Genomic DNA, 22,968 nt, shown 5'->3' on the forward strand with positions numbered 1-22,968 from the left:
CCAATAGATAGGTCATCCAAACAAAAAAATCAATAAAGAAATTCTAGAACTAAATCACACCATAGATCAAATGGACCTGAAAGAATATATGAAAACAACTCCATTTACAATAGCCTCAAAAAAAAAAAAAAAACCAAATACCTAGGAGCACCCTTAACAAAGGATGTGAATGACCTCTACATGGAGAACTACAAACCCCTGAAGAAAGAGACTGAGGAAGACTACAGGAGGTGGAGAGATCTCCCATGCTCATGGATTGGTAGAATCAACATAGTAAAAATAACTACACTACCAAAAGCAATCTACATGTGCAATGCAATTCCCATCAAAATCCCAATGACATTCATTACAGAGATTAAAAAATCTACCCTAAAATTCATTTGGAAACAAGAGACCACAAATAGCCAAGGCAATACTCAGCAAAAAGAGTAATGCTGGAGGTATCACAATACCCGACTTCAAACTATATTACAAAGCAATATCAATAAAAACAGCATGGTACTGGCACAATAACAGAGATGAAGTCCAGTGGGACAGAATAGAGGACACAGATATAAGTCCACACAGCTATGCTCACCGTATTTTTGACAAGGGTGCCAAAAAGATACAATGTAGAATAGAAAGACTCTTCAACAAATGTTGCTGGGAAAACTGGTTATCTGCAGAAAACTGAAAATAGATCCATGCCTATCATCCTGTACTAGTATCAACTCAAAATGGATTAAGGACCTTAATATCAGACCCCAAACTCTGAGGTTAGTACAGGAAAGAGCAGGGAATACTCTGGAAGCAATAGGTATAGGGAAATAATTCCTCAGTAGAACCCCAGCAGCTCAGCAACTGAGAGAAAGGATGGACAAATGGGACTTCGTAAAATTAAAAAGCTTCTGCACAACAAAAGAAATGGTCTCTAAACTGAAGAGACCACCCACAGAGTGGGATAAAATATTTGCCAGCTATACATCAGACAAAGGACTGATAACCAGAATATACAGGGACCTCAAAAAACTAAACTCCCCCAAAATCAATGAACCAATAAAGAAGTGGGCAACTGAACTAAACAGAACTTTTTCTAAGAAAGAAATTCAAATGACCAAAAAACACATGAAAAAATGCTCACCATCCCTGGCCATAAGGGAAATGCAAATCAAAACCACAAATATTCCACCTTACTCCTGTTAGAATAGCTATCATCAAAAACACCAACAACAAATGTTGGTGAGGATGCAGGGAAAAAGGAACCCTCACACACTGCTGGTGGGAATGGAAGCTAGTATAACCACTTTGGAAAACAATATGGAGGCTTCTTAAAAAAATTAAACATAGATCTGCCATATGATCCAGCAATCCCACTCCTGGGGATATACCCAAAGGAATGTGACTCAGGTTACTCCAAAGGCACCTGCACACCCATGTTTATTGAAGCACTATTCACAATAGCCAAGTTATGGAAACAGCCAAGATGCCCTACTACCGAAGAATGAATTACGAAAATGTGGTATTTATACACAATGGAATCTTACTCAGCACAAAGAAGAATGAAATTTTGTCATTCACAAGTAAATGGATGAAATTGGAGAACATCATCTTAAGCAAAGTTAGCCAGGCTCAGAAGGCCAAAAATCGTATGTTCTCCCTCATATGCAGATTATAGTCCTAAAACAAATGCAGTAATGTTACTGGACACAGGTCACACACTAAGGGGAGAACGTGCACAGGAGGAATAGGGAAAGGGAAGGAAAACTAAAACTTAAAAGTGTTCGATGTGCTCACTGTAAAGGAGTGAATAAAGTAATCTTACACTGACAGAGGCCACTATGGAAAGGTAACCAGGAAGTAGTGAAGAGGTTTGGTAGAGATGAGCCAATTTCTATATACATGCATAGAAGCAATGCTAGGAATCTCTCTGTTAGCTATCTTTAGCTCAAGCTAGCAAAAATGTTATGTCTTTCTTATTACCTCTTATGTTTTCTCTTCAACAAAATTGAAGAAGAGGGCAGACAGATTCTGCCTGGAAGCAAGGGGGGGTTGTGGGGAGGCGGAGGGGGTACAAGGGCACAGGGAAGAGGTGGCCCAAACAATGTATACACATATGAATAAATGTATAAACAACAAAAAAATGACATCCATAAAAAACAAATTAACAATATGAGAAATAAAAATGGGACATAAGAAAATTGCTAAAAGAATAAACAATAAAAGTCAACATTATAACTTATATTCTACCAATAAATTTGAAAGTATATCTGCACCTACTTCTAGAAACAATAACATCACAATTGAATCAAGAAGAAAAAGATAATATTCTTATAACCATTAACAGCTAGCTTGAATTTATAATTTTAAGTATTACCACAAAAAGTCCAAGATTGTTGCACTGACTTCCTCCAATTTTTAAACAGCACATAAGATCAACCATACATGCATCAGATACAAATAATTCTGAATATAAAAATAAAGGAAATACTTTTTAAATCATCCTTTTATGTAATTGTTAGCTTTATCCCAGGAATGTAATTTTCTTGAGACAATACAAATCCATTCATATAGTCACAGCATTTGTAAATTAAAGAAGAGATACTTAATTATTAAAATAGAAGCAAAAAAAGGATCATTTAATAATTTCATGTTCCTTGGTTATAACTACATATAGGAAAAAACAAACTGACAAAGGATATCAATTAAAACAAGATTCAAAGACAGAATAAGTGAAGAATATGCCCATGACTTGTGTCCAATATGTGGCTGGGAGCCCTAGCCACGGGAAACAATTAAAGCACCATGCAGATGTTAGAAAGGATAAATCCATACTACCATGTAAGTCACAGATATGATTATCGAAGGAAAAATATCAGCATGTCCTTTCATAAGAAGGAAATTGATCCTGACAGAAGAAGTGGGAGGCAGGAGGCATTGGAACACTAAGAAATCAGTTCATCTACCAATAAAGCTATGGAATTGTTAAGTCTAAAAGATAAATAATATTTCAGGTTCAAAAATAAAATCAAAATACCTAGTAAAGTCAACTGAAAGCAGAGAAGACAATCAGAATTCAAGTATTCTAACACCCTTCAATTACTGAAATGAAGATGGAGATGGTGAGTTATGGTATTCTATAAGTGTACATATTAAAATTTTTGGAATGAATATAAAAAAACCAAAAAAATTAAATAAATTCCAAACCACTAAGGCAGAAAAGAACAATAAAGTACACAGAAAAACTAGTCAATCCAATGGAAGACACTACAGGAGTTTTAAGAGGAGAATGGTAAGGGAACCATTAATCAAAATGTGATCAAATTTAAAATTAAAATCATGATAAGAAGCTCAAATAGTGTCATGGGTTAAAATATTTTACAGGTTAAATTTTTTTCCTCTATTGAAGAATGAAAATTATTAAAATTTTAAAACTGAACAACAAAAGCACTACAAATAACGTATGGTACCAAAAAAGAACTCTAGAACCTTACACATAGAGATTCAAAAAAGCAAGAAATCTGTAGAGTGCCTGCCTAGCAAGTGGAAATCTCAGTACCATAAAAAACAAGCAAACAAAAAACATGAAGGATTAAGAACCTGTAAGCTAAGTGTTAAAGCTTAGGTTAGAGGAACAGAAGAATAAACCTAAGCAAAGTAGGAGAAAATAATAAGAGCAGAAATTATTAAAAATCCGAAAAGAAGTATAAAAGTTACCAAAAAATCAAAACCTAGTTCTTCAAAAAAATTAATAAAACAAGTATGTAGATGCCTAATTAAGTAAAATAAAAAACACATAAAAATAATAACAGGAACAGAAAAGGAGACATATTGTGTCAATATATTTGAAACACTTGACATTATAATACATCTAGAATTCTTAGAATTTATGAAATCTTGAGGTTCACTTGATGCTGGACTATGTGGGGGAAGAGCATCCATGTTTTCTTTAAGCCAGGATGTCAGGATTAATCAAATCTCCTGAAGACTTTTCCAGAGCTCATAAATGGATGCTTTATGTGAAAAGATGTCAAAAACCTACTGAAGGTCAGCTAGTCAGAAGTCAGCCCCTGACGGAGCACACCCTTCTGAACTGAGGGCAGAGCCAATCTCCAGGGGTGTCCCCCACCCTGACTTGCTTGTCTTTCTGTGCTTGTGGTGAAATCAAGGTGACCTGCTAAAGGATGGCACAATGAGGAGAATCTCATAAGTTACAAAACAAAATGAAAGTGTGTAGAATTACTGATTGTCTACTCCCCTTGCCTAATAGAGATCAGATGGTTCGTCAGGAGTCCCTTGGGCTTTGTAACATACTGGTCTCTGTTTCTTCTACTTGCCAAAGATTAGGGTCTTATGAGACCAAAATGATGCTGAGTACTTTGTATTATCATTTCTGTCAATTCTTAGAAAAATGTTTACCACTCTCATTTGACAGGTGAGAACAGTTAAGAGCCACACAGCTTCAGTACCCAATCTAAGCAAGTGATGGAGTAAGGTTGCAAAATGAAGCCCAATGTCAACCCCAGGTCACTGAGCTATACTGAGTTTCCAAGTCTAAGGTCAGGCAAAAGTAGACAGACAAAGAGTCAAGGTCCTGTCTGTCCCTGCTTTCAGGATGTCATCCCAGAGTCACTGTCTTAGGGCCACCATTGCCCTGCCACAGCACCTGAGATAGAAAACCTACTAACTTCATACTTGCTCTTAGCTTCCTTTCCCTTTTGAGATGAGTGGTGACATACAGAAAGTAATTTTTTGCCCACCCAATCTGGGTTGTTTTTTTTTTTTTCTTGCAGTACTGGGGCTTGAACTCAAAGCCTATACCTTGAGCCACTCCACCAGCCTGTTTTTCTGAAGGGTTTTATCAAGGTAGGGTCTTGCATACTATTTGCCCAGGGCTGGCTTCAAACCATGAACCTCCTGATCTCTGCCTCCTGAATAGCTAGGATTACAGGTGTGAGCCACTGACGCCCAGCAAATCTGTATATATAGTCCTTTCACAATTTCAAGACACATCTAGACTAACTTCCTCTGTCATCCTTCTCATAGAAGAAAAAGATCATGAAAATTCACTATTTAAGATGAAACTAAACTGTGGTGCTTCCTGACCACTGCCTCAGAGCCCTGGTCTCTGCATCTTAACATAAACAGCAAGGGCAAACCAAAGTATTAGATCAAAGTAGACTTATTCTGGATATACAGTGAGTGGAGTTCTCCTTCTCTGCCCTTGAATTAAGGTGCATTCTTGATGACCAAAGGAAAACTGACAATTTAAGAGTGTTTGAAGACATTTCTAAATGAAGGTATATGTCTTTCTATCTGTATGTGTATGTAAACCAGAATGAGAAAAGTAATTATATTTGATATATACAGACTTGACTGAAGGGTGTTTTAATATATTTTTATGATTCTTTCCAGCCAAAAGTGGTTATAAAAAGAATTTCCCAATTTCTTTGCTTCTACCTTCTTATCTTATAACTGCCATATGGCACTAAGATAATGTGTAGGAAGCACTCAGAACAAAACTTACCTGTCACAACAAATGTTGCTGTTCTCTGAAGACCTTTGCTTCCCTCCACAGGGAATGCCTTCATTGGAGAGAGGCCATTTAATCAGAAGCAACTGATAAAAGTTGGACACACTGAAATCAAGTCCTTTTCCATCAGTAACAATACAAACTATTAACTCTAGCATTTATTGCTAATGATTACAGGGTCACTGTTTGCAGATAGATAATAGGTTGAGTTTTGATATCGCCTAGACCCACATCTTAAGGTGACAGGGGGCTCTAACCCTATGGAAAGAAATGCTGGAATGGCGCCAATTGAAAATCATCAGTTCTACAGCACAGCATGTGCTGTGTCTCTTCTTTCCATCAAAAAATTGAGGATTTCTAAAATATCATGAAAGGAGTCTTTGGCTGCACCTTAAAAGAAAAAGGAAAATAACTTGAGTACTAAGGGAAGGTAAAAAGCATTGAGAAGTTTCCAAAAAAGAAAAACTTGTGAATAATATGCCTCCTTAAGCACTGAGCAGAAGAAATACAATCGGGAAGGTGTCGAGCCATTTCGAGTGCTATAAAATACCACCACTTTATCCTGGGCTACAGGTAGGGAACCCATGAGCATTGGGTCATCTTCCTGGAAATGGAGGTAACCTTTTATAAAATCTCCATTTCACTGTTTTCTCTTACTTGCAATCAGGAAAAGATTATTTCTGATGCTATTATATATGCAAATTCTTCTATTCACAGAAAAGTCAAGTTTAAAATTTAATGACTGGACAATTCATTTCTTCCATGTTTAGGGTAAGATTCTAGAGTGCCCTCAGGCTTTATTGGGTCACAATCCCAAAGTTTTGTGAAAGTTCTTATGTTGCAGTTATCTACCAATTGTACCACAGACAGAAAGGAGAAATGAAAAAACAGTGAAGTAAAGAATTGTGGCAAATCCACTCTAGGAAGTAGAATGGTTGCTAGAAGTAGCTAATAAGGTAAAAGGGAGAGAGTAGTAGTAACATTTTGGTGAAGGCCTGTCAAAGAGCAAAAATCACGCCCTAGGAAGCAGACTAATGAGTTGTACCTTGCTTCCTCTGTACCCAGATCATACCACAGCACAGGCCCGAAATGACTGTCAAATCACAACTAAAGGCACAGGTGGGCAAACTTTCCAAATGCCTCATTCCCAACTAAGCATTAACTTCTTTGTAAAAGCGAAGGGTATAATTGAAAGATTGGTAGGGGTAAAATGTACCCAAGTGATGATAATGTAAGAAACAGAAGAAATACATGAGAAAAGAGAGCAGCAAAGAGTGAGAGCCATGCACAGCAAAGAAGGTAGAGATGCTTTCATAGTTCTAGACCAGCAGTGAAGACTGCAAAGGTATTTTCGCAGTAGGTAAAGAGTAAGGGGCAGGGAGGAGCCCACACTCCAGGTAAAGAGAAGACAACAAGTGAAGATCTGGAGTAGAAACACAGGCTTGTTACAGCATAGAGGCATTACATGAAAGGTTAAAATCAAATGATGGCAGGCTTCCATGCCCTGAATAAAAACCATCAGAGATGGGCCAGGCACAGTGGCTCAAGCCTGTAATCCTAGCTTTTTGGGAAGTGGAGACCTGGAGGCTAGCCCAGGCAAAAAGTTCATGAGACCCCCCCATCTCAACCAATGGCTGGGCACTGTGTGCCTGTCACCCCAGCTATGCAGAAATATTAGGAGGATTACAGTCCAGACCCTATCTCAAAAATAAACAACACAAAAAGGTCTAGTGGAATGGCTCAAGTAGTACAGCACCTGCCTAGCAAGCACAAGGCCAAGTTCAATCCCTAGTACCACAAAAAAAAAAAAAGAAACTAAGAACATTAAGTTGGCAGGCAGGTATAAGGCAGACTGGACTAGGAAGAGAAAGAAATATGGACGGGGCTTCCAGGCATCCAGGAATTCTGATGAAGGGAGAAAACCAACACTTACTCTAAACTAAATCTTGGTTAGAAATTACTCAGTAAATTACCTTTAATGATTCAGAAAAAGGTTTTCTTAAGTGCACTAAGTGACAGGGTTGGGGAAAAGAATGAAAGCACACCTCTTGCTGGAATCTTCAAAGATTTTTCCTCAAAATCTGTAAAAAGAATCAGTCAGGTGCCCCCAACACTCCCTCCCCCCAACTCCACCTCCAAGCTGGGTTTGGCAGTGGGTCTGGGCACAGAGGTAGATTCCTTTTTTTTGGACAACCCAAGAAAGGAGCTCTAAGCCAGTACTTTTCTTAAAATTCACAGCTATACCTTCAAGAAATCAATAAGTCAGGAAGTAGTAGGTGCTAACAGCAGTCAGCTGCATCTTGGGATGAAATGTTTCTAATGTTACAAGACCCTTCGCAGGCAGAACGTGGTCAAAACGCACACTGGGAATTGTAGCTTCATGTCTCCTGAATTGGTAAGGATTAGAAAAAGACAAGGAGGGGAGAAAAAGGTAATAGTTCAATCCCAGAAAGAAGCACGAGACGGGTACCTGTGACACTGGAACAGCACCACCCCAGTGTTCGTGTCATCAAAGGCCCAGCCTTTTAACCGACTCACAAACAAGAACACACTATGATGTACTGTGAGCTAAATTGTGCAGGAGCTCTTGTTTGTTTGCTAGGTCTGTGGAATACAGTACTACGTTGACTTGTAGTCTAACTAGCTGGTAAGAAAGCACAGTTCATTTTATAAAGGACCCTTCCCCCCCCAAAAAAAAGTGGCAGCAACTATTTCAAGAAGATAGAATAGATAAGACGAATGCAATGCTTTGGGTTGTATGTGCACAAGAATTAGACTCTGTTTTTCAAAGACAAATATGATGAGTCTATAAAAAAATAAATGATGCCACTCCCAAAAAGCAATTTAAAGCAAACTGCAAAGGAAACGAGAAGTAAATATACTGCATGAAACAGCAAAGGGTATGGCAATATCCCCATCAGAAAAAGTCAGATTCCAGGGAAAGCTGTCATGTCCAACAGAGGGTTGTTTTCATTAATAAAAGTATAATCCACAAAAGTAATATTCTTGAATATCTATATATCAAGGTGCAAACCTTCCACAAAGACCAAGTGGTCAAAAGTTAAGCGGTGAAGGATCAGAAAACTGTAATACAGTACTGTACCAGTCATCCTTTATGATGTTGTAAGGATGATTTCCTAAATACTAAACTTTAATGTCTAATTTTGAGTCCTACAAGTACCTAATATACTTTTTAAGGGCCTATAAATGTTTTCAAAATCTTATTTATGAGTACAATAATCATACTAGCTCAAGAAAAGAGGCAAGGTAACAAAACAAAATAAAGAGACTGTAATCAGTCCCCTCATCTATATGGGAAATGATGACATCATGCTATGGTATGAGGTGCAACTCTGAAAAGATAAATTAATGAACACAACAATGGAATGTAGGGCTAAAGGCAGATATTGGTCAAAACTACACACAAAAACACTTGGTTAATGAGTCATGAATAAGACTCAAGCATACAACACTGCTAATAAAAACTGGTGAAATTTTATGTTGTTTTGGAGAAAAAGTTTCTATATAAGGCAAATAAGAAAAATTGCAAAAACAAGATTTATGTATTTGGCTACATAAGACTTGAAAGCTTCACTTTCCAATAAAAATGATAAAATTTATAGAAAAAAACTGACATGAAAAAGTTAATATGCTTAATATGTAAAGAACTATCACAAATCAATATGCTGTACACAATGGTCAAAGAGGAAATTAGCAAGAGAATAGAAAAACCAAACCTTCATAAAAAAGAATAAAGTAAAGCAATTAGATTTTAAGTTAGCATTAAGAAGGTTATTAGTCTACACATTCGTCCTCAAATAATCAGAGTACAAATCTACTCAGATTTCTGAAGATCATTTCCTGAATATGAATCCAATGCCATGAAATTAAAATATCCTTTTACATCTAAATTTCATGTTTCAGTCATATGAAATAATAAATGTAAGATTTGCAAAAGAAAGAATGTTTCTAAAAAGAAAGAGCTACCAGGAGGTAAAGAGTAAACACTATTTGGAGTAATTAAATTACAGTACACTAATAAGATAGGATGCTAAATAGTCATTAAAATGTTAAAATATTAAATGCCAAAAATACATGTTCTGAGATAACACACACACATACCCATGTACATACACACTTGTGTGTATGCATAATTTTTTGGGAGATGTAAAATAATATGGTAATAGTAATTATTTCTGATTTGGCATTAGAAGAACTAATTTTATTTTTATTTATCTGAATACTGGAACAATAAGCACATAAGAGGAAAAAAATTCCAAAAATGACTACATTTTCCCAAATGAAGAATATGCTACTTTCATATGGAGAAATATTACCCAGGCTTCAAAACTGGACAAACAGACAGACAAATTGCCCAGGGCCCAGGGAAACGAGGATAAATTGGGAGTGATTGCTAATGGACCTTTTTCCTGGGTAGTGAAAATATTCTAAAATTGATTGTAGTTGTAGTTTCACAACTCTGAACAAACTAAAAAACCCAGGCATTGTGTATTTTAAGTGAATAGATTGTTTGATATGGGAATTTTATCTCAAAAATCTGTATCATAAAGAAATGCTTAATATGGAAAAAGTGAAATGTTAAGAAAAATAGATCAAATTCATACATGATTTTGATAGCAGTTTTGCAATGATAGCAATTTTGCAAAAATAGTGTATATACATTTCAAAACAGCCAAATAGGAAAAATATTAACAGTGGCTGATCTGGATGGGGGAATTTTTACAGTTCAGACAAACCTCTTGTCGCCTGGGATATCCAACAATGAATGCCACTTTGTTACTTTTCAAGCAAAAATTATTTTACAACAGTTACTTTTAAAATACTTAAGATGTCTGTAGGACTAAATTGGGGGAGGAGTACTGAAAGACTGCATGGCTCATTCCTCTGAGGCTCTTTACATAAAAAGAAATCACAATTTTAACCTAAAAAGTAGTAGATTCTATTTATTAAAATCTCATGTGAGTGTTATTGTGCCAAGAGTAGTGCTTTTTATAAATTCTGTCTCACATTTTCTGTCATAAAGAGGGTTGTTTATTAATAAAAGGGTAATATATAAAATGAGATTCCTGAATATATATCTACATATCAAATAAAAATAAAAATGAGTGCCATTGTGCCAGCAGTGCTATTTTTATAAATTCTGCCTTAGAATAAGTATTCATCATAAAGATAAAGAGAACAAAGCATAGCACTTGCCCACTGCTGCTGTGCCAGAGTACTGCAGACTTAGTGCCGAAAAGCAACACGAGCTTACGACATCATGGATCTGGAGACCAGACGCCCAAACTACAACTGAGTGAGCTAAAATTAAAGTGTCGGATGGCGGTATTTCCCATCCAGGCACCAGGGAGGACCTGTTTTCTTGCCTCCTCCAGCTGCCTAATTTCTTAGTTTGTACCTCTCTCCTCTTCCTTCCATCTGCAAGGCTGGCACAGGAGGTCAGGTCTCTCTCACATCACCCTGACATTGGTTCTTCTACCTCCTTCTTCCATATTTAAGGACACTTCTGATGACACTGGGCACATCTGGATAATCCAGGAAAATCTCCCTATTTTATTTAAGGTCAGCTGATTATCAACCTTGTTTCAATTTCCTACCTTATTTCCACTTTTCCCATGTAAGGTAACAGCCACAGGTTCAGGGGATTTGTACCTTTTTTTGAGGGGGAGCATTATTCTATTTAACACAAACAATGTGGATATTTACAATCAGTAGTCATTGGTTTCACTAACAATAAATATTTATTAAACATTTGTTAAATGATGGCAGCTATTCACATACGGAGGATAAAAAAGCTAACAAAATAGAATAAGTCTTCCAGAAGCCATTAAGACTTGTTGTAGTATTAATATAGCCCTCATTTTCCACTGGCTTCAGATTGTTTTATGTACATACCATAGAGAAAAGTTTTGATGCTTATAGGTATGAAGTGACAAATGACAAAAATTGCAACCTTGTAGCTTAGTCACTCATTCAAAATGTATTTAGCAAATATTGCCATGGACTGGGACCATAGTAGCTGTGAGAAACATACACTAAAGCAGGAAGAAGCAGTTTCTGTTCATATGCAGTGATTTCTAATGTAACTTGGCACCAAGGAGAGAACAGAGGATTTGTTCCAAGTTAATATGTATAAAATACCACACAAAAATTTATTATTCTAAAAAGCCCTCTGGCAGTATTTTAAGGAACATACTGCTTTGCATGTTGACTTTCAGTAAAGCCATACATATATATTATGTAAATAAATGCCATATGTGCATGTGCTTCTCAGTGAATCAAACCTCTGAAAGAGCTCACTAATACTTTGCTGTCATAGGAATTCACTTTGAAAATCACTATTTCAGGCCAAGCATAGTGACACACATTCATTTACTTATAATCCCTGCACAAGTTTAAGGCCAGCTTGAGCTAAAGGAAGGAAGGCAGGGAGATGGGGGGGGGAGGGAAGGAAGAGAGGGAGAGAGGAAAGGAAGGGAAAGAAAGAAGGACGGAGGGAACAAAGGGAGGGGGAGAGAGAGGAAGGAACAAAGAAATAAGTCACTATTTCACTTAGATGGGTAAGCTTATTCCAATCTTAAAAAAGTTTTTCTCAAATACTATTGACATAGTTTTCACACTTTTCTCTTTAATTTTTCTAAATGTGCTATCTTCACTATAGCTGGCTCACAATTCCCTTCTGGGATGAGCACAGAGAGTTCTAGAAGAATGCCATTCTTGGTAAACTTCTAACATTTATAAATATCATTTTGAAACAAATATTTTTTGCAAGCTATATTACTTCTACTTCCTCAACAGAATATCTTTGACAAGGCCAAAAAAATGGATTATAGAGTTATTTTCTGCAGAGAGAAAACATTCCTATTTGCTTCTGAGAATTATTCAAGAAGTTGGAATTGAGGAGAGTCATTAATTTATCTAGGATTTTTTCTGTATATATAAATTGTGTATTAACAGGGCTTGATGTGGCACGCACTGATGAACTCAGGGTGGTTAAAATTTCTCTCTTTATTGTTATGCTTGGCGGCTTCAAACTCCTCTCTTCTAGGTCTTTGTAAAATATGTAATAGCTCATTGTGAATTACCGTCACTCCACCGTGCTATGTCTGGGACTTTCTAGGTTTTAATGCTGAAATTTCTGCATCCAGTGAAATCCTCACTCCTGAGCAAACAGGACAGTCAGTCATTAATTCAGTCCCTGGGCACTACAGGACAGAGACGAGGAGAAGAAGAGACAGAAACAGGTGAGGAGTCACAGTTCCCAATAACAACAGGGAGGGTAACAAGAAGGGAGAGCAGAGTCTCCCCTTCCTAACCTCCAGCAACACAAGTTCGAAAAATCTGGCCGGACAGCTGGAAACGGGGCAACACTGTGTCCAGCTGCCTTTTCTCCCAGTCGTGGACCCTAAGTTGAAAAGAGTAGCCCAGCAAAAAGCCTCCTGTGTAGCTGGGGACACTACTTCAGCATCTGCAGCCAGTGGGAGCCAATTTGAAAGAGACCAGGTCAGTGCTGCATAAGCACTGGTTCCATCTATAAATGTGGGCAAAAGAAAGAACCTGAGTGGTCAGAGGTGTAGCTCTAGATATCAGAGGAGAATGGGGACATTTTACCTGTGCTCTCCAGTTCTGCTGTCTCATCAGGACATTGCAAAGGCCATACCTCTTCCCTGGAACTCACATTCCTAGAAACACTGGTAGCATGAGCATTCTTTCCCAAGAAAGACTCAGTGTTATCAGAACAGACTGCGTAAAGCATCAGGTTACACCGACCTTTAAAATCAAGTTATTTAGAGACAAAACAAACTGCATTTTTCCTACACCTCTGAGTTATAGTGTGAGTTTCATGTGTGGTCCTGCTAAATATATACAGATAAACAGAGTTAAGTAGTTAGAACTATAGGATACCCCCATTTTAAAAAAGAAAGAAAGAAAACAGTCACCCAAAGTGAGTGAATATAGTTTGGCTCCTTTTCCTAGTAGTACAACAGCTCCTTGGTATTTTTAGTCAATCATCAAACATTTAAGTGCCTTAAGGGTACTTACCTAACACTGCATTGGTTCTTGCTTTACACACAAAGAAAAAAACCTAACAGCTCTTGTCCTTAATTAGTTTTTTGAATAAAGTAGGTTCATATCCAATTTCCTACTTTGCTTGGATTCACTTGAGTCAGCCTTTTACCCCCCAGCACTGTAATTCACGGGAAGAAGTCATCTTGCTGATGACTCACATATCCCACAGAGTTTCAGCATGCTGGCTGCCCCAGAGACCTTTAATAGCTCAGACCCCCTTTGACACAGCAGGGAATCTCCTTAAATCTAGAGGATTATGTTTTTCAAAGATTGGGATGGGGAAAATCCTCTTTTTCAAAAAATCCTCCTAAGTCATCGTAAATCCAATAGTCAGTATTCTGGCTTGATTTACTACAGTCGAGCAGGTTTATATTACTTACTCAAGGTATATGATTACTTACTTTTGTAAGACATATTCTTCTAGGGACCCAGATGTCAAGTACATTTTCTTCTGATGGAAATTAATTTTTTAAACTTTTGAACATACACTGATGGCGGGGCCAGCACTGTCCCTAACACAAGCCATCCCTTAACACAGCCTTCATAGTCTTCCATCCATTCTGTGCAGCCCGAAAATGAGGACAGTTGTAGGCAGCCAGATCAACTTTGCCACCAGGAAGAAAAATGGGCAATTTTATAACAGAAAGAAAAAAAGAGAAAAGGATTAGTATCCAGCTATTCCTTTTGGAGAAATACTCACATTTACCAAAAAAGTCAATAAATGCTGACACAAGCAGAAGGTTGAGAAAAATCAGGTAGCACTGAGGAGCAGGGATGTCTGCAAAGCACGTACACAAGAAGCAGACAGCTCATGGTTCTGACAGTGGTTCCCTCCTACAAGAGAGAATTCACTGGACAACACCCAATATACTGTAGCACCAAGGTCAGGATAAGACTGCTCAAGGGGTGTTTGTGTGACCCAGATAACTGGCGTCTCTGGCTGTGCCTGTCACCACCAGCTAGCTGCTTCAGGCAGCTGGCAGCACAGAAAGATAGGAGGACAGCAGGACCATTCAGGGTTTGGGGCTGGGACAATGGAATATGGCTAATGGCTCCGGTGGCTGAACAGAAATTAGAAGATGGAAGAGCTATGATTAAACTGTGTCCAGGAGACTAAGAAAGCTTGCCGTCCCTGTATTTTCTTTAGTTCTTTTACTGAATGCGTCTTTTATAACCACAGGAAACATAAATGTAACTTACTCAGGAGTCATTCTAATAGTGAGTGAACTTGAGAAGAAATATTCTTTAAGATAAAGGATTTGTAAGTATCTACAAAGTGTCTTAGGTCCAGAATGCATTTAACAAAAAAGGCTACCTCACTTGAAATATAAGGGAAATTCAACATAAACATTTAACAAAATCAGATTCTTATGAAGGAGACAAACTATTATTTGGGGAAATATTGTGCCAAGCCCTTCTGTAAAGACAGAAATCCTACATTAAAGAAAGTAAGACACATTTACTCTCTCTGTAAACTTATACCATCAAGTATGAGGCTGTTTTGCTGCAAGATATATAATTTTCCAAGTCGAAGAAAGTCCCCAGATCTTATCTGCTTCAAAACAAGGCAATATTCAAATCATTTCAGAAATACTATTTTCTGTCCTGTTCTTAATAGGCTTCAAAGATTAAGACGCAGTCACTTGCACCAGTTCAATATATTAATTTTTTTTAATTTAAGGACTTTGAAATACCAGATAGACAGTACGTGGTCTGGTAAGAATGAAGCTATTCATATTATTAAACATTGAATTTTATACCAAAACAAATTCCCAGCTTTGCACTAGTATAATAAGGGCTGAAATTTTCAAGTAAAACTCTTCAGCATCTTCAATCTTAGGTCCCTCGTTCATTTGTTTATTTTAGACAAGTGGCCCCTCGTCTGGATTATCATAGAGAAGCAGTCCAGCATGCCTGTTACGGCTTACACTAACACAGGGAAATTTTGGTTTTGTTATTGAAATTTCAGTGGACCCTCTCATGAGTCTTGTTGAAGGTATCACATTTGAGGGACCGAGTGTGAACACTGGCTGTACAAAAGAGTAAGTGGGAACTAAGGACAGTGTTCCAGATGAAGGTAGGAAATAAGAACGACAAATCCAAAAGTGCCACTGCAGATAGCCAAAAGCAAGTCCTGAAACAAAGGCTGCAGAAGCCAAGTCAGCCGAAAGGACCCAGTTGTAAGGGAAGAGTTTTAGCCTGTGAACTAACCTAGAGCTGGGGAAGAGTCTGATGCATCCTTCATGCAGGAAGATCCTTGAAAAGATAAGCTGGCTTGTCCCTCTTTCGGGGAGGAGCTGTAGAAAGCGAAGCCATTCAGGTCAGGTGGAGGCTGGCCTTCTGGTGGCCAGCACCACAGCTCCAAATCAGCCCCTCCCGAGCTCTTGGATTTCCCTCCTCTCCTGTTTCTCACCCCTTTTCTCTCCATTGTAGAGTTGAGCTTATTGTTTCTCTGAATTCTTGGCATCCTCTTGTCATGAGTGCCTCAGAGACCTCTCCTGTGTTTTGTTGCCTTTAATCCTCATTTCCCACTCTCTTCCCTATAGACAGCTTCCAGTGTGGTCAATGTACACTTTTCTCTGCATGTGTGCTGTGTGCATGGATTAATTTACGGAAGTAGGACGGACTTTGTTCTTTCTCCTTCCACTTTTACCGTTTCACTCAGAACCGTAAGTTCCATCCATAGAACTATCTGTCCCTCTAGCCCATTGCATAGAACTTCTGCTTGGTTCTCTGGTAAGTGCACCCACCACATTTTACCCGTGCACCCCCTACAACTGGCTGCCTCTGGTTCTTATCACTTCAAACCAAGCAGCAATGTGCAGCCCAGACAGGCGGCCTATGAATCTGTGAAAGTCTGTCTTTGGGGTGTATGTCCAGAAGCAGAAGTTTGGGTTGTAAGGACTGAACAGGACATAAAACTTAATATAAGGTAGCAGGTGACTGCCATATTAGTCAACTTTTACCCACCATGTGGGAGTTTCACAATCCTACATCCCTGAAAAAGTTTACTTTGTCCATCTTTCCAATTTTGGCAGTGAAAGGGGTCTACAAACTATGGCCAGTTGGCTAGATGCTTGATTTTGTAAATAAAGTTTGATTGAAACACAGTAATCCACTAATTTCCGTATTGTCCAGACTGCTTTCATCCTACAATGACTGAGAAATTGTGACAAGAGTAGTGTGACCAGCCTACGCTAAAATACTCAGTCTGGTCCTTCAAGAAAAAATTTGATGACCTCTAAGTGATATTTCATTGATGTTTTAAAATTCATTTCTCTGATTAATTGAGTTTGATATTCCTTCACATTGTTCTTGGTCCTTTGGTTTTCTTCTCTTACAATTTGACCACGCATGCACTTTTGGATTTCTTTCCTTGTTGATATAAAAAAGTAGGTTATACTCTACACAGCAACTCCTTATCAATACTAAGCATTGCAAATATCTTCTCTATTCCATTAGCAGCCTGGTTATTGTGCACATAGTGACCACCACAAAAAACAAAACCTTAATTGTGATATCAAATTAATCAATGTGCACCTTACAGTTAGTGAGTGACACTGAAGCAGTCCTTCACTCCCTGGTATTGATTTTTGCTAAGCATTTTTTGTTTGCTTGCTTGCTTATTTGTTTGTCTGTTGCATTAATCAAAATAATACTATGTCTCCTTCAGTTTATCAATACACTGGATTATATCAATTTGCCGAATTCCGATAGCTCTATTACCTGAAGTAATTAACATTGTTTATTTAGCCTTCTATCACATATGTGTGTTCACTAAGTTTTAAATACCTAATATAAAGCTATGCATCCCATATTGAAGGAATCTGATAATATTTTCTAGATTGATAAAATTAGATGTCATGGCCACTATAAAATGGAACCCAATTATTTATTCTATTAGACCAATATTACAATCTCTCATACATGTCTTCAGGACCACCTCTATACCAAACTCAGAATTATTCTGTGTGGAAAAGGATATCTAAACATTGCTTCCTGGTACTGGCAAACACTGAGTTCTCTTAATCATCAGCATTTAAAAACTAATGATTTTGAAATTAGCATTTCAAAATTCAAAACATACTTTTTTGTTTCCCTCATTGGCTTTACCATTTGTGCTCAACCAATATGAAAAATGAGACTCCAAATGCTTTTATCCAAAAGAACTCTGGCCCTGTCATAACCCTTATGTGGAGATTTCCAAATATATTGAATTTTATATCATTCACCATTATTCCTCTTCTTTATAAAGACAGTATTACAGGAAAGTTATAATGCACCTTTTTTCTTGCTTTTATGCCCACATTATAATATCTGGGCAAAATCAGAAAACAAAAAGCTCTCCTTAATTTTCAGTCCAGTAAAACAAGCTGGATTTCAGACTGAGCCAAGCAATAGATAGCTGATAGTAATACCAAGAAAATCCAAGTTTATTAACCTCACACCAATTTCTGTTCTCCTTAGATCTGGATGTATTACATACTAACTCTGTAATAACTTTCCAGGATCACAGAAAACTTCCAATTTCGTGCCAATGTTTTGTAAGAATTTCATATTTATATCCAGGGGTGGTAGCACACACCTATAACCTTACTTCTCAGGAGACTAAGACAGGAAGATCACAAATTCAAGTTCAGCTTGGACTACATAGCAAGACCCTTTCTCAAAAAAAAAAAAAAATCCCAACTAAGAAAGACACAACCAAATATGCCCAGGTATGTTTCCCAGCCTGTTAGAGGAACTAATGGTAGTACAGCAAGGTAGATTTTGAGATCCAAAAGATCAGAGGTTTAGTCCAGAGATGTGGCTTTGAGCAAGGCACTTGGCCTCTATGGCCCTCATTTCTAGAAAATAAAATTGTATTTGCAATCAATAATCCAATAAAAAGAAGGAATCAAGTGTTTTTAGTAACTAACTTTAGTGAACAATTTTCCATCATCGAGAGATTAAATAAATATGGAGTTAAGAACTGAACTATGAGAGCACAAGTGTTCACTTTCTACATAAGTTTATTTTATTTAATCAGAAGCTATCTTTAATCAGAACATGAGGCATGTGTTTTAAACTTTGCTATCTAGTAGAAGACAGATAATCAGATGAAATAAGCAAATATTCTCTGTTAGAAATAATCTCTAGGAAATAACCATTCTGGGTTCAGTGGCACCCCATAAGACATGGCACAGTTCTCCCTACCTTTAGTTCCTCTCTAGAAGTTCACCAGAGTCGGCCTGTGCTACTCCAAACCAGGCTCACGTGATCACTTGCTTCCAACTGTCCTACCTACTGTTAAGGCAGACAGTCCTCCCTCCTCAGCCTGTGACTTTCCTGCATGTCATGTCCAGTGTACCAGGAGCACAAGGCCCCGGCCAGTCAATCTCCAGTCCATTCCCCCAGGGTTGTGTTTGCAGTGGGCAGCCCTGACACATGAAGTAACCTTTGACCCTGGAAGCAGTACAGTACCCAAACTCTGCATTTATCAGCCCCAGTGCAAACCCACAGTGTGCTTAGCACACATCTGGGCTGTATCATGTCATTCTGAAGGACTTGGGAGAGAGAGACACACGAACACAAGTGTGCCAATACTCTTGTAGCATGCCATGTCATAAGCAACAAACTCCTTTCTCTCTAACCTATAAGTATTCTATTTTTTTCCAGCATCTATGAAATACTAACAGGCTAACTTATTAAACTTTAACAGAAAATCAAACTGAAGACTCAAAATGTAGAACAATTAAATTTTAATTTTGTGTTTAAATTCTAGTCAAATAAAATGTACAAAACTCCTGAAAATCTACAATAAAAAGTATTGTAGGAAATCTTTAGATTTCTAGATTCTCTTTCATTCTATGCCCAACTTTTTAATTTAAAAAATGTTTGAAGACTTTCACAGGACCTACCAATTTTAAACTGCACCCTTAATTATTTTTTCTTCCCACTTTCTCAAGAGAAAAGTGAAACTTTAACAAGGCTTTTAAAAGCAAAATGAGACCTAAATCATAGCTCTGATGGATTTCCTTTCTCTGAATTTATTTGAAACATTGGAGTATTTGTAGTTGTTCCAAAGCTCAAAATTCTGCACTAAAGAAATCATTTAAGCCAGGAACACGATTCTTGGGATAACAATGCAAGCTTAGAAGGTAGAAAAGTCAGGGGAAAAAATAAATAAAAGACTGTTCATAAAAAGAGAGGTTTTATAAGGTAGGGCAGGAAAACAAGAGAAAGGACACCTGTTGAAGAGAAACAGGAAGTGGATTCAACCTTAGCAGATGTCTACAAGGCCAAATGTTAGAGAAATGAAATCTTGCAGAAAATAATTCATCACAGTAATGCAGCTTCTTGTGGTCCAGAAGGGACTGGAAAACATTTGAATTTAAATTTTTCTTGAATACAAATACATGAATGAACTTACTGTTTCAGCTGATTAACTTCATAGCTATAGAGCTACTAGTATAGAACTCTCCATCAGGGTTAGCAAACTAAGAACTACAAGCCACATCCAGCCCACATTTGCCTGTGTAAATAAAACTTTATTGGGACACTGACACACTTGAACACTGAGGTATTCTCATCGGCTCTCATGCTGCACATCAGAGACCACATGGTCCGCTGATCCTAAAATATTTATTTGACCCTTCACAGAAAAATTTGCTCACCTGTATGCTTGCCAATAGAAATACCATATGATCAAAGCATGTCACACCTTTCAGGGAACTTACACTCTAGTGGGACAACAGACAAAGAATAGATACAACATAAACACCTTACATGTTTTCATGTGTTGAAAGATGCTATGAGGACAGAATGAAAGCAGGATAAAGGGGAGTTTTGTTTCTTTGTTTGTTTAGTAACCTGTAGGTATTTGCTATAGCATACAAATATTTTAAGGTCATTTATGTTAAATTCTCACTTTCAAAAATTTGTTTAAAAAATTCTCCTTCTATTCACAATTTATAATTTGCTTTTGTTAAGCTGAACCTCAATGTAGTGATTGAGAGAAAACTTTCACGGCCTAACGTCCTACACAACATTGAATCCCTCTTTATTTCTCAGATAAAATTTCCCACAGTAGAAAACATGAAGGCCTCTTGTACATCCATGACTGACTCATGACAGGTGAAAATTTCACAGAAGAGAGTCTAATAAATGTATTAAAAAATAATAATATAAAGACCTAACTTGTATCATAGAATTTCAGAAGTGTAAAAGTTGAGAGGTCATTTTGTTTGACTTTTGTTGAAGAAGGAATAATCAAATCCGGGAAAGGCTGAGCCATCCTGCAGCACAAGCCAGAGGGTGGCAGGGCAGGCATGGCACTCGGGTCTTTATGCCTCCCGAGGGTCAAACCAGCACAACCATGCTAGAGACAAAGGGGGACGTCCCAGGCTGTGTTCTCAAAAACATACCTCCTGAAAGTTCTAAAACATACCTAAATGCCAGGCTCCTCAATTATATTGAATATCTTGTCTCTTCCAAACCTAGGTCCTAAGCATGGTAACATGACAGCGCACAGGACTAAGACTGAGCATTCTACACTCTGGACTGCTCTCTGACTTCTAATCCTAGCAAATCTCTTATTCCCACCATGCCTCAATCTTTTCCTTTAAAGAGGGCAATGATAGCATCCCATAAGGCTCTAGTGAGGATTAAATTAGTTAATACATATAAAGCGCTTAAACAAAGCCTGACATAACTAACTACCAAAAACAATGTCAATTCTACTGTAATTCTATTTGAGGGGAGGAGTTGGTTTTGTTTTTTTTTTTTTTTTGCAGTACTGGGGCTTGAACTCAGGGCCTTCACCTTGAGCCACTCCACCAGCCATATTTTTTGTGAAGGGTTTTTCAAGATAGGGTTTCACAAACTATTTGCCTGGGCTGGCTTCAAACTGCAATCCTCCTGATCTCTGCCTCCTGAGTAGCTAAGGATTACAGACATGAGCCACTGGCACCCAGCTTAATTCTGTGTTTTAAGTAGATTGAAACTAAAAACATCAAAGTCATCTGAATCATGGAGAGGTTCAGGTGTTCTACTATTCACCTCTATCCACCAACTTCTCATTTCATCTCATTTACCACTTTCTAATTTTATAGCCAAATATAATGGAAGAACTCAACATATTGTTCCACAGACTCCTGCATGCAAATATCCCATTAGTGAGTTTCAACCCAGTTGCAAATTCACTCAAAGTAATTAATAAACAAACTTTTATTTAAATGTCTGCTATGTGATCACTGCTCCCAGGTCAGCTCAGTGATAATCATTTTCAGGCTACTTATGTTTGGGGTGTGATAAAAGCCAATTAAATTGTAAATATTAGCATAGAATGCAGCTGAGCAATGGGATAAGCTCCTGGACTCTCACAGTTTTATCCAATATGGAACTATAGAAATAAAAATTAATTCATTATAATGAAAATGTTGATTAAGTTATCAAAACAAGACTTAAAAAGATCAGGTCAAATGTACAAAAAGAAAAAGCAAGAGCACAAAGGGTAGAATGAATGAATCTTGGAAATTACAGGAAAACACTTGAAGTCATTTGTGCTTTTTTATAGCTATGCTGTCTTTTTTATCAGGAATTCATAGAATCAACAGACTTCAAACTTTAGTTGAAGAGCTCTACTTATCAATTAACCTCTGAACCTAACTCTTCAGTAAGGACAGGAGGACAACTCATCTAAATGATAAGCTTTTAACACTACAGCATTTTCTGTAAGAAGATATTCAGCATTACTTTTTCCTGGCGGTTCCACCAGTGCTTTGGTGCCCTCCTATTCATTTCTAGCTAGTGAACAAAGATGCACCTATCATAGCTACCACCCGTCGTCACAAACACCACTGCAGGCTCTCAAAGCTGCTTGGAGCATTAGATCCATGGCTTTTCACCCTGGGTCTTTTGCAGGAAAACATTAGCAACATTTGTTATCAATAGCAATTCCAAACCCTATGTGTCTGAAAAAGTCTTTAATAATGCATTGCTTCCTAATGATTTTACCAACAAGACAGGCATTGATGAATTTCAATTCAGGTCTGGAACAGCATGGTCCACAAGTCAGTATTGAACACTGCACTGGAGAATGGTGGTATTCATTAAGAGTCTGGGGAAGTCTCTCATTAAGTGAAGAATAATGGCTTTGGATGCAATTTTTAAGGCAGGTTAAAAATATCCCTTCCAAAACAAGCTTTTTCCACCAAAATGGTATCCAAAGTTTTCTGCATTACTGATTCCATTGAAAATTAACTATCCAATGTACTGTTTCCTATATTAGGAATTGTCCATTATTATTTTAAAAGTAGTATTAGCTATAGAGAATGATAACCACTTACAGAAACATATTCGTGTTAAAATTTGATAACAGTTGTGAA

At 37.5% G+C, this 22,968-nt stretch overlaps 1 long non-coding RNA gene across 32 annotated transcripts in view; it reads right to left on the reverse strand.

Moving 5' to 3' along the window:
- Positions 1-14,508, reverse strand: part of LOC109675295 (uncharacterized) — a 439,119-nt gene extending 424,611 nt beyond the window's left edge. For 23 of the 32 annotated variants that reach the window (XR_012439077.1, XR_012439080.1, XR_012439087.1 and 20 more), the window contains exons 1-2: positions 14,002-14,294; positions 12,616-12,735 (exon numbers count right to left, since the gene is read on the reverse strand). This is a non-coding gene — a long non-coding RNA (uncharacterized lncRNA). The other 9 variants (XR_012439072.1, XR_012439075.1, XR_012439084.1 and 6 more) reach the window with 5 other exon arrangements.
- Between the last annotated feature and the right edge of the window lie 8,460 nt (positions 14,509-22,968).

Source organism: Castor canadensis, chromosome 11, assembly GCF_047511655.1.
Source record: "Castor canadensis chromosome 11, mCasCan1.hap1v2, whole genome shotgun sequence".
Lineage (NCBI taxonomy): Eukaryota > Metazoa > Chordata > Mammalia > Rodentia > Castoridae > Castor > Castor canadensis.